This window comes from Lynx rufus, unplaced genomic scaffold (genome assembly GCF_022079265.1).
Source record: "Lynx rufus isolate CCGP_SWC_20201006 ecotype Redwood Valley unplaced genomic scaffold, mLynRuf1.p SCAF_12, whole genome shotgun sequence".
NCBI lineage: Eukaryota > Metazoa > Chordata > Mammalia > Carnivora > Felidae > Lynx > Lynx rufus.
Genome location: NW_025814826.1, coordinates 65,642,412 through 65,654,592, shown reverse-complemented (window position 1 = coordinate 65,654,592; position 12,181 = coordinate 65,642,412). Strand labels below are relative to the sequence as shown.

At 53.7% G+C, this 12,181-nt stretch overlaps 1 long non-coding RNA gene across 1 annotated transcript; it reads left to right on the top strand.

Annotated features, from left to right (window-relative positions):
* The first annotated feature begins 7,136 nt into the window (after window positions 1-7,136).
* Window positions 7,137-9,236, top strand: LOC124507488 (uncharacterized). The gene is made up of 3 exons (XR_006961031.1): window positions 7,137-7,308; window positions 7,789-8,031; window positions 8,814-9,236. It is a non-coding gene; the product is annotated as an uncharacterized LOC124507488 (long non-coding RNA).
* Window positions 9,237-12,181: the final 2,945 nt, after the last annotated feature.

Sequence of the window (12,181 nt, the reverse complement as noted above, 5' to 3'; positions counted from 1 at the left end):
GGAGCTTAGTGAGCGAGACGGTGTGGGAGACGTGGGACCCGCTCAGGCAGGCAGGTGAGACCTGTGGCTCTCATTCTGGAAGCCCTAAGAGTTGGGGGGTGAGAGCAGACCCAACATGAAAGGCCAGCCTGGTTGCCAAGTGATGGCGAAGTGACAGCGTGCCCGGTGCCGGGCCGAGAGGAGGCCCCGCTTCAGCCTCAGGACTCGGCTCTTACTCCAGGGAGCTCCGTTCCTCCGGAAGTGGTTGACATTGCCAAGGTGAGCCAGAAACTATCCAACAAACACCCACTACACGGTGGAGTCCTTCAGTCCACACAGGGGGCACGCTGTACTGCTGATGTATTTTGAAGTTCCTAGACATTTTGTTTCTCTAGATGGTTATTGCTTTTTTTTTTTTAGTGTGTTTTTATTTTTGAGACAGAGACACGAGTGGGAGAGGGACAGAGAGAGAGGGAGACGCAGAATCCAAAGCAGGCTCCAGGCTCCGAGCTGTCAGCACAGAGCCCAATGTGGGGCTCGAACCCACAAACCACAAGATCATGACCTGAGCTGAAGTTGAATGCTCAACCGACTAAGCCACCCAGGCGTCCCTGGTTATTGCTTTTTTTAAGGTTTGTCTTTCTTGGCACGTTGGAAAGCAGGATGTGTTAGGAGATAAAACAGAAGAGGAAGGGATCAGGAGAGCCAGAAGGATTCAGGAAGTGGAGGATGAGGAGCTCAGGTTAGGGAATTTGCAGGTGACATTCGGTCATCGATCATGTTGGGAACAAGGAAAGGTGCAGAGGAGGAGATCAGAAAAGAGGGAAAGTGCTCACTGGTTTTAAAACAAGAAATAAGCTTCAGGGGGCACCTGGGTGGCTCAGTCGGTTAAGCGTCTGACTCGATTTCGGCTCAGGTCATGATCTCATGGTTTGTGGGTTCGAGCCCCGCATTCGGGCTCTGTGCTAAGATTTTACTCTTAAGTCATCTCCACACCCAACGTGGGGCACCCAACCCCGAGATCAAGAGGCACACGCTCCACAAACTGAGCCAGCCAGGCGCCCCTAATGCCCCTCGTTTCTGATGCCTCTGCACGGTCTTCCTTCTTTCTTGCTGCCTCCTGTGTCTGCATCCCAGGACACTAGAAGGCAGTTACCTCCCCTGCCAGCTGGCCTCTGGTCAGACTCTGCCAGTGGGAGGCCCAGGTGAGAGGTGCAGTGGAGAGGAAGGAGGAAGTCCCACCCTGCTCGTACCAGAGTGCTGGCAGCAGCCGGGACTGCAGGCCGCTACAGGGAATGTTCCCGCGAAGGTGGTGGTTTGAGCATCTTCGCCAGGCACCCCTGGGAGTTCACTGGGGAGCCTGGGTTCCAAGCCAGGGGCGGCACCGGCTTCCCGATCTCTGGGTTGCGCCTCCTTCCCCTGAGATGTCAGAGCGCCTTCCTCACGCTCCTGCAGCCCTAATGTCACCCTTGGAGGCAGTTCTCGGCATTAAACCCTCGTCTGTTTGAAACACGCAGGAAGTTCCCGCTTTCCTGATTGAACGTCGGTCCAAGGAGACCGACCGAGTACAGCGGGAATCCAGGGCTGGTTACCTGCATTGACCGTGCTGGTACAGAGATGCCTTCGCTGGCAGCGCGCCCTGGAAAACAGTTACTTAGTTGTCGCCTGTTGTTGCCTGGGTGGAGTGCTCCTTGAAGGCAAGGGGCCACAGGTGACCCTCATGGTGGAAATGGAGTCTCGTGGGACAGGCTGGCTCCCGACTGCCCTGGAGAGCGTTTGGAAAGAAAACTGGTGCTGGGGGCTTTTGACTGTCCGACCACGCCCGACCAGAGAAGCAGCTCCCGTGGTGGCCCTAAGATTCCTTAGCTTCCTTAGCCTCGGGGCTCGTAGGGCTAAGGGTCAGACCCACCTTTGATTCTTTCTGAGGCAGAATTCCTACCTGATTTGAATTCACAGCCTCACCAGATCTTTCCTGTGAGGTTAGGCTGTTGACTGGGAAGAACAGGGTCCTGAGGTCAGTAGGGACAGTTGGGAGGGGCCAAGGCTACCTTCGACGCTCGTCCCTCTGGGAAATGGCCCCCTGCCTGAGGAGACCAGTCTTTGATGGCTTCAGAGTCCTGTTAATGAGCTTAGTCGAGGTGCTTCCCTGGCCAGGGGAGTCTTCCCACAACTGGCCCCTCATTACCCCCACTCCACAGTCAGAGTCCGATCCCAACATGCTCCAGGGCCACAACGGCACGATCCAATGCAGGAGGTGTTCACACGATAAAAGAGTTGGGGCACAATAAGCGTTTTCATCAGCATACGTTTTGGGGGTGCACGAGGCACGGCCCCTAATGGTGTCAGTCCAGGAGGGCAGAGCGTTATGTTGAGTTGGGCTGAACTCTCCAGTGTAGCTGACTTACTAGGGTTCAGGGGTTCTGTCCTGCCGACAGCTGGGAGTGGCTCGATCAGTTTGCTTTGCTAAATCGTTGGGGTGAGACTTGGCGTGTCCTGCACGGGGTCGGGGGGGGGGGCGGCGGGCACTGTGACTCTTAGAGACCGTGAAGCATCTCTGTGTGTGCTTCTGTGACCCGTGCACCAGGTGACCCCACAGATCTGGGGTGGGGTGTCGGGCAGGTCCCCATAACAGGCACAGCACAGCCTCCAAGGGGTTTGGAGCAAAACTGCATCTTCTACAAATAACTATTCTCCTTTTGAGGAACAGCTTTAGAGTTTTGCCCCTGGACACTGGTAGAGGCGAAATGCCAGATTATGAGACCCCAAGTGAGTGTGTGACCTGAGGTGGGTGTGATGGGAACCCATCAGGTTCCGTCCAGGGGAAGTCGAGGTGTATCAGCCCCGAGCACGTCCCGGGAGCACAAGGAAGTCACCTGAGCGGGTGGCTCAGACTCCCAGGGCACCCCCCTCCCTCCTCTCTCTGCCCACTCCCCACAGCTGTGGTCTCAGAAGAAAAACAGAGCCCGTGAACAGATTGCTCTGTAAATAACGCGGACACCACGGGGACGGGAGTGCCGTGACGCCTCACGCGAGCGTGCCAGAAAGGTGGAGGTGAGCGGGGGTCCTCCCAGAGGCCCACTGCCGGGATGGAGAGAAAGCCAGGGGCACGGGACCGACAGCCATTCAGGAGTAGTAGTTCACCACCGTTTGGGGGCCCAGGAACGCGTACAGGACAAGATTGGAGACTTCATGACAAAAAAGTCTGGGGAAGGGGTTTGTAGATGCACTCAGAGTTGGAAGAGCCGTGAGGGGCATGTGGCCTGTGGGATGCTCCCCTTCCTTCCGCACAGGAGGCCGTGAAAGAACCAGTGACAAGATGCCACGCTTGGACACATCACTTGTTGTCTTTTACCAGCCACCGGGTCTTTGTGTCCTTCTGCCGTGTCCCTCGTGGCACGTTGGTTTCAGGCTTCGTTGTTTCTTGCCTCATGGTTCCAAAATGGCTGCTGCCGGTCCAGAGGTCATGACCGCGTTAGACGGGAACAAGGGAGAAGGGCGAGAGGCCAAAGGCTGTTTGCTCATTAGGTCCCAGGACTGTCTTTTTACCAGGAGGGGATGATCTCAGCACTCATTCCCTTAACTCTCCTGGTCAGAATTGGGTCATTAGCTCACCCTGAGAGCAATCACTGGCCAAAAGGAATGAGACCAGTCCGACTGCTTTGAACCAATTAGGATTTAGTCCCTGAGGCTGTCTCCCTGTGATCAAAGCATAAGTAATCCCTACTGAAAAATTGAGGTGGGTGGGAGGGGAGTCTTAAGACAGGGACTGGTTGTAGGTTAGACAATAACCAGTGTGTGCCAAAGTTACCGACATTTAAATTTCTGGAGATTTCACTGACAAATCTAAAAGAGTGAGAAAGTGAGGCAACCCTGATCCCACACGGCCTCATGGCAAGATCGGTTGTCCTCTCTAGGAGTCATGTGCCCTGGGGTCGGCCACAGAGCCCATCACCCTCTATCATCACCTGCCTGTTTACTTCCACCGTCAGCTTGGCCCCGGCCTTTTTGAGTGTGAGCCCAGGCTTAGGACACTGTTGTAGAGTGATCTGTTTGCTGGTATGTTTCTCCCACTAAGCCTAGCACACTATCTGGCGTGTAAATCGTAAATAAGACGGGTTGGGGGACCGGGGTGGGGGGGCAGGTAGCCCATCCTAAGGAGCCAAACTATATTGCATAAGAAGAGTGGTTAAGGCATTGCTATCAGAAAGGCTTAAATCTGAATCTCACCTCTGCTCTTCCTGGCTTCTCCTGATTCTGTTTCCTCGTCTGTAAAGTAACGATCGTAGCCTCTGTCCCCCAGCATCATTGAGAAACCAATGTGAGCTCATGCCTGTGGAGCCCCAGGCAAAAAAAAACCACGGAAGTTCCCTGTTCCCCAAGAAGGAAGGACAGCCTAAGCTGAAAAGAATTTGCGACAGGATTAGGAAAGATCTGTGAGAGCCGAGGCCACCTCTTACTAGCTTTGAACGGCTAGAAGTGCTTGATAAATGTTTAATGATAATAATGATTATTTCACTGGGTAGAATGTAATTACACAAATTGTAAAAACATAATTATGCCAGGCTGTCATTACAGATAATGGCTTGAATACAGGGATAATGAGGGGCAAACCGGAGCCCCCCATTGTCATGGCTGCCAACAGGCGCCGGCTTGCAAAGCTGCGCTGATCTTCCTGTGGGGGGCAGGGGCTGCGGGAACAGTCTGGGCCAAGGGCAGGGATTGGTAGGAGCTAGACCGTACCCGTGATGCAGTAGTGGGGAGTCACTGGAGGGTTTTCAGCACGAAAACTTGTCATGGCAAGATATCACAACTGAGGGGCGCCCGGGTGGCTCAGTCGGCGAAGCGTCTGACTCTTGATTTCAGCTCAGGTCATGATCTCACCATTTGTGAGTTCGAGCCCTGCAGCGGGCTCTGTGCTGACAGCTCAGAACCTGCTTGGGATTCTCTCTCTCTCTCCCCCTCTCTCTGCCCTTCCCCTGCTCGCTCTCGCTCTCTCAAAAATAAATAAACATTAAAAAAAAAAAAAAAGATGTTGCGTAATAAAATGTACCTTCGAAGGGACACCAGGCTGGCTCAGTCCGTAGTAGAGCATGCGACTCTTGACATCGAAGTTGTGAGTTCGAGCCCCACGTTGGGGGTGGAGTTTACTTAAAAAATTAATTTAAAATTTACCGTTGAAGCTGTTTTTAAATGTGTGGTTCAGTGGCGTGAAGCGTATCCACACGGAGTCACCACCATCCATCCGTCTCCACAACTCTTTTGTCCTCCCAAACTGAAACTCTGTACCTTCTATCTTCTTATGTATGTGTGGATTTAAAGCAGGCTTCGTGCCCCGTGTGTGGCCCAAAGCTGGACTTCCTGAGACCAAGACGTAAGCGGAGATCAAGAACCAGACAGCCGGGGTGCCTGGGGGGCTCAGTTAAGTGTCTGACTTCGGCTTGGGTCACGATCTCACGAGTCGTGGGTTCGAGCCCTACATTGGGCTCACTGCTGTTACTGCGAGCCCGTTTTGGATCCTCTGCCCCCCTCTCCCACTTCCCCTCCCCCCCTTGTACTCTCTTTCTGAAAAATCGATAAACATTAAAAAAAAAAAAAGAGAGACACTCAACCAACTGAGCCAACCCAGTCACCTTGAAACTGCACCTTTCTTTTTTTATTCTTGAAATGTTTTTTAACTTTAAAAAAAAATTATTTATTTATTTATTTGATGTTTATTTTTGAGAGAGAGAGAGAGCACAAGCAGGGGAGGGGCAGAGACAGAGAGAGAGAGACACACAGGCTCGGAAGCAGGCTCCAGGCTCTGAGCTGTCAGCACAGAACCCGACGTGGGGCTCGAACCCCCGAACTGTGAGATCATGACCTGAGCTAAGATCAACTGACTGAGCCACCGAGGCGCCCCCAACTCTTTACTTTTAAACACTAAGTCCCCACTCCCAGCCCTGGCACCCACCATCCTACTTTCTGTCTCTACAAGACTTTCCTTTCACTACTGACTGGTCTTGGCACCCTTGGTCAAAAATCATTTGCCGGTACACGCGGGGTTTCTCCGGGCTCTGTTCTATTCCACAGATCCATGTGCCCGTCTCTAGGCCAGTGCCACATTGTATCGATTGCTACAGCTTTGTACTAAGTTTTGAAGCGAAGGGCAAGGTCTACAACTTTGTTGTTGTTGTTGCTTTTTACTTTATTTATTTATTTTTGAGACAGAGCTCAAGAGTGCGAGCAGGAGAGAGGCAGAGAGAGAAGGAGACAGAATCCCAACCAGGCTCCACGCGGTCCCCAACTTTGTTCTTTTTTTTAATGTTTATTTACTTTTGAGAGAGAAAGAGAGCACGAGCGGGGGAGGGGCAGAGAGAGGGAGACACAGAATCTGAAACAAGCTCCAGGCTTCGAGCTGTCAGCACAGAGCCGGACTCGGGGCTTGAACCCACGAACTGTGAGCTCATGACCTGAGCCAAAGTCGGACGCTTAACCGACTGAGCAACCCAGGCGCCCCCCAACTTTGTTCTTCGTGAGATTTTTTTGGCTATTCAGAGTTCTTTGAGATTCCATATGAATTTTAGGGATGCATTTTTCTATTTCTGCAAAAAAATGTTGTTGGCCGATATGATTTAACCTGGGGTGTGGCGAGCGTGGAAACAGGAGATAAGCTAGGAGGCAGTTCAGGCAAGAAGTGATGATGTTTCTGAATGTCTAGGTAGCATTGACTGTAGACCAACCTGACGGGATTTCGAGAGAGTTTGGGTGGTGAAATTAATAGCATTTAGTAACGGATTAGAGGTGGGTGAGGAAGAAAAGAGAAATTAAGAATGAATCCTCAGTGGGGCACCTGGGTGGTTAAGCATTTGACTTTAAAAAAAAATTTTTTTTAATGTTTATTTTTGAGAGAGACCGACAGAGCACGTGTGGGGGAGGGCAGAGAGAGAGGGAGACACAGAATCCGAAGCAGCTCTGAGCTGTCGGCACAGAGCCCGACGCGGGGCTCGAACCAACAAGCTGTGAGATCGTGACCTGAGCCGAAGTCAGACGCTCAACCCAGGCATCCAACTCTTGATTTGGGGTCAGGTCATGATCTCGCAGCTCGTGAGTTCGAGCCCCGCATCAGGCTCTGTGCTGGCAGGGCAGAGCCTGCTTGGGATTCTCTCTCTCTCTCTCTCTCTCTCTCTCAAAATAAATAAATAAACTTAAAAAATAAAAGAATGACTCCTCGCTTATAGGTTGGAGGAAATGGTGGTGCTCATTTCTGGGGTAGGAAGGACGGGGGTGCCAAGAGTTTCTAGAGGGCATAGGACGTCCAAGATGGCTGGGAGACCACCAGATAGAAGAAAGGTCAGCTACACCATGGACACCCAAGCGTGGGGTACTGGGATGACTGCAGGGCTGGGGAGAGACGTATGAGGGTCAGCACCAGATGGGCGGCATAGAGAGCCTCCAGACTGGTAGGGTTGCTGAGGAAGAGGAGTAGCTGGGGAAGGGGGGCCCGAGGAGCCAGCCCGCCAGGTCGTGCCACACTTGGGGCCGGGCAGGGGGAGGAGGAGGCGGCGAAGGTGGCTGTAAGCTGCTGGGGAGATTGTCCTCGAGTAGGAAAGTCAGAATCGAAGGCAACCCAGAGTCCTCTGTGACTGCACATCCGGGGCTGATGCAGGGAGGCGCCTGGCATTTGAGGAGGCAACAGACCATCTGGGCGTCATTCTCATTAGCCTTGGGGGTTGGGAACTCCCAGCCCCCCTTGCAGCCCACCTGTGGCCCACCCACCCCTCACCAGGCCCCCTGGGTGTCCCCTGTTCGTTCCTCTCCTCCTCCCTGCAGGCATACCTACTGGCCTCCCCTGTGCGCCTCGTCTCCTCCAGCCGACCCCGTGCCTGCCCTGTTGTGCGGTCCGTGTCTATGCAGCTGGAGCCCTGGCGGCCCGGAGCTGGGGATGTGTGTTACTCGTCCTTGCTTTCCCAGTGTGGAGCCTGGAACACGGATCTCTGGAGAGATTAGGGGTAATCTAAAAATCACGTTTTCATTAATGTTCCTGATTCTGCACCCTGACCATGTGTTATCTGTGTAAGTATCAAAAGTAACAAAAGATTTTAAGGACACCCAGGGACGTGGAAGGTGGAGTGGACGTTGGTCTGGAAATGATAGGGAAATAACAAAAGCTAGGGGCGTGCGCCTGTGAACTCCTTCACGAGGATGAGTGCACTCGGGCAGCACGGGACCGGGAGCCGGGGGTGTAGCCTCTGCAAGGCGGGGTGTGGTGGGGTGGCGCCCCGTGTTACAGAAAGTGCACGGCAACTGTGGCTTCCACACACCGCCGCTGATAAACTCTCATGGTGCCAACACTTGGGAAGACAGATTGGCCGTTAAAATGTGAAAGGCAGTTTTTTTAATTTTTTATTTTTAATGTTTATTTTTGAGAGAGAGAGACAGAGCGTGAGCAGGGGAGGGGCAGAGAGAGAGGGAGACCCAGAATCCGAAGCAGGCTCCAGGCTCCGAGCGGTCAGCACAGAGCCCGACGCGGGGCTCGAACCCACGAACCGTGAGATCATGACCGGGGCCGACGTCAGACGCTCGACCAATTCAGCCACCCTTAGGCGCCCCTAACTGCATTTTTTTTTTAATTTTTTTCAACGTTTATTTATTTTGGGGACAGAGAGAGAGCATGAATGAGGGAGGGGCAGAGAGAGAGGGAGACACAGAATCGGAAGCAGGCTCCAGGCTCTGAGCCATCAGCCCAGAGTCCGACGCGGGGCTCGAACTCACGGACCGCGAGATCGTGACCTGGCTGAAGTCGGACGCTTAACCGACTGCGCCACCCAGGCGCCCCCCTAACTGCATTCTTATAGGTGACCCAACAGCTCCACTCCCAGTATTCAGCCAGAGAAGCCAACGCTCCTGTACACACAGAAGATTGCCCCTGGGTGTTCATATGGGCTTCCTCCATAGTGGCTGCAAGTGGAAACCACCCAAATGCCCACCAACAGATGGGCTGTTAGCCAAGTCACGGCATGTCCGAGCAATGGACTTAGCGATAAAGAACGACCCATACGGCAACCCGGAGCAGCCTCAAAAGCATCACGTGAAATTCTAGATCGGGCAAAACTAATTTATGGTGACAGGAAACAGATCCTCGGTTGCTTGCCAAGGTGGGGAGGGGGCCGACTCCGGGGGCTGGGGGCACATTCTGTGTCGTGATTGTGATGGTTGGTCCCAGGGTGTATATGTATATGCTCGTCTGAATGCATTAATAACTGCCTGCCTCAGATGGATGCCTTTTGTTGTATGAAATTATGTCACGGTGAAGTTGATTTAACGAAAGAAAGAAAGAAAAGGCACTGTCCTTGCTCCTCTGGAGCCAGCGTGGTGAGAGGTGGAATTCAGGAAAGGACACAAGTGCATGTGGGGCCCCGCACTGTCAGAAGGGCCCTGAAGGGTGCAGGAGCGGGGGAGGGACCTCGCAGAGGGAGCCCCGAGGAGCAGGAGATCAACACCACTTGGGGGACGTGCGGGGAGCTTCACGTGTGGGGAGACGGGTTACCAAAGCAACATTTATCAAGGGTAGAAAACAGTTAGAGAAAGCAGGTATGTAAAAGGAAGATGACAAAACCTCACGCAGACACCCAGCATCCTGCCTCACAGGGATTTCTGCTGCTGCCCCCTCCTAAGGTGCACCCCTTCAGACCTTTTCTTTTCTTTTCTTTTTTGAGAGAGAGGCACCGAATCTGAAGCAGGCTCCACGCTCTGAGCTGTCAGGACAGAGCCCGACACGGGGCTCAAACCCACAAACTTCAAGATCATGACCTGAGCCAAAGTCAGACACTTAAGTGACTGAGCCACCCACGCGCCCACCCCACCCCCCGCCTTTTTTTAAGTTTATTTATTTTGAGAGACAGAGAAAGCATGAGTGAAGGAGGGGCACAGAGAGAGACCGAGAGAGAGAGGGAGAGAGAGAGAGAATCATAAGCAGATCGTGTGCTGTCAGCACGGAGCCTGACACAGGGCTCGATTCCATGAACTGTGAGATCATGACCTGAGCTGAAGTCAAGAGTCAGACCCATTACAGACTGAGCCCCCCAGGTTCCCTGAGACCTTTCTTATGGAGCTGGCCTGAAGCACGCGCAGGAGTTCAGCCACACAGAGAGGGAAAGGCACTGTGGGCAGAAGGAACAGCCTCCAGGAAGGGGGTGGCAAAGGAAGCTAGGTAGGTGATCAGACTACTGGTGGTGCCTCCTAATCCCGTCTGAGTGACAACTTTGGAGAAGGAGGGGCCGCAGTCACAGCTGTGGCTGCAGCTACACAGAGGGAATGGCCGGGACCCAAATTCCTGCTGTGGGGCGGGGGGGGGGCGGGGGGGGCGGGGGGGGGAGGGAGATGGGCAGGGTGCGGGACCCAGCTTTGATGTGGGAATCCTGCCATTGTCCCCATGGGTCCGTGCCCTCTGGCTTACAGAATTTAGCTCTTGATCCACAAACCACAAAACTCTTAATTCCACCCGTCGGTGATGAGGTTTAGAAATGACTGGTGGGAACCAGATCCCCCAGGGCATTCATGTGTGGCCCACATGGCCAGATTCCTCTCGGGCAGCGTCTGCTAAATGTCTCCTAGTCACCACCACTCCCCATTGTCTTTGCCTGCTGGTGCCCATTACAGTGAATCCCTTTTTGTGTTTCTAATCAGAACCTGGCACTTGCCTGGATCTGGGTTAATGGCAGGCTGGAAACCAGGAGTGGCTTGGTGGGGGGAGCTCTGGGGGCCAGGAGTTGGGAGCCTGGGAGCTGTCCCACTGAGACCCTGAGGGTTGGGGGCTGTTGTCCAACCCCCCACCCCCCAGTGCTGAGGTCGTCCTCCAGTGAGGATTATAGAGCACTCGCACCTCACACACACAGTCTGACCTCCGGGGAGCAGACCTCAGCCTGGAGACATTTGCAAAGCACTCAGACCCAGGAACCTGCTTGGGGGGAGGGGGGTCTGGATGCCTCTCAACTCGGAGCCCTCAGGCAACCCCTGCTCCTCTGGGCCCTTGGCCAGCCCTCCCTCCGCTGACCCCACCAGTGATGTCCGGGAGTACTCTGTGCCACCGTGGTTCGTTTGGATGCTAGTTTCATTATTACTCAGCTGGGATGTGTTGGTCTGTGTGGCCTCCGTCGAACTGCTTTGGCTCCCTGGGTGCCCCGCCCCCAGCCGTAATGGCACGGAAAATGCTCTGGTAGGTGGAAGTCAGGCCGTGGAGCTGTGGGCACAGTGTGGTTGCAACCACGCCAGCTGGAAACTCGGGTTGGGCAAAGTCTGGGGAAGCTTTTGGGAAATAACTTTTCACAGCTATCTCAAGTTTCCGCATGAGTTTGGTATTAAGGAATATTACAGAATCGCCGCTATATATTAAAGTGTCTTTAAACAGAAACACACCAAGCACAAAGCTGTTTATTGTCCTGTTGGTGAGGGTGTCGTAATCCGGGGCCTCCACAAACCCCATCACCCGTGTCCCCGAGGAGCAGTGGCTCCGTATGTGTTAATTCAGTTTGCAGTGACTCTAATAACAACCACTAGAAGTGATCATCAGCTATATTATAAAGCGAAAAAGAAACATGCGCTTTTGTGGTGCGAAGGTTGCCCTCGAATCAGCTGGGACTCACGCCCTTTTGGGCAATGGTGACGTCTAGGTCCTCCTGACCTCCGGTCAGAGCTGCTCAGCTGTCCCGCGTGGTCCCTGTGCTGCCCTTCCCTTGGGAATGTTCCTGAACGCTGTTGAATCTCAATTGCCTCGCGCACACGGTGAGAGTAATGTACCCTCAAAGGAGAGACGGCCTCGTAGCCCCTGCCCCGGTGCCTCGCGCTGACTTCGCACTCAGCAGATGCTCCGCCTGCCACTGTGCTGCTCCTGACCGCGATCCTGCCACCAACCCTCCTACCCTCCTGTGCCCATTCTGTAGATGGCAAGACGGGGGCTCAGAGCGAGCTCGGGGCTCACGCAGAGTCACATAGTAAAGAGGAAGGAGGGGGGCGCCTGGCTGGCTCAGTTGTAGAACATGCGACTCTTAATCTCAGGGTCGTGAGTTCAAGCCCCAGGTTGGGCCTGGAGAAGGAAGGAAGGAAGGAAGGAAGGAAAGAAGGAAGGAAGGAAAGAAAGAAGAGAAAGGAAGAAAGAAAGAAGAGAAAGGAAGAAAGAAGAGAAAGGAAGAAAGGAAAGAAGAAGGAAGGGGAAAAGAAGAGAAGA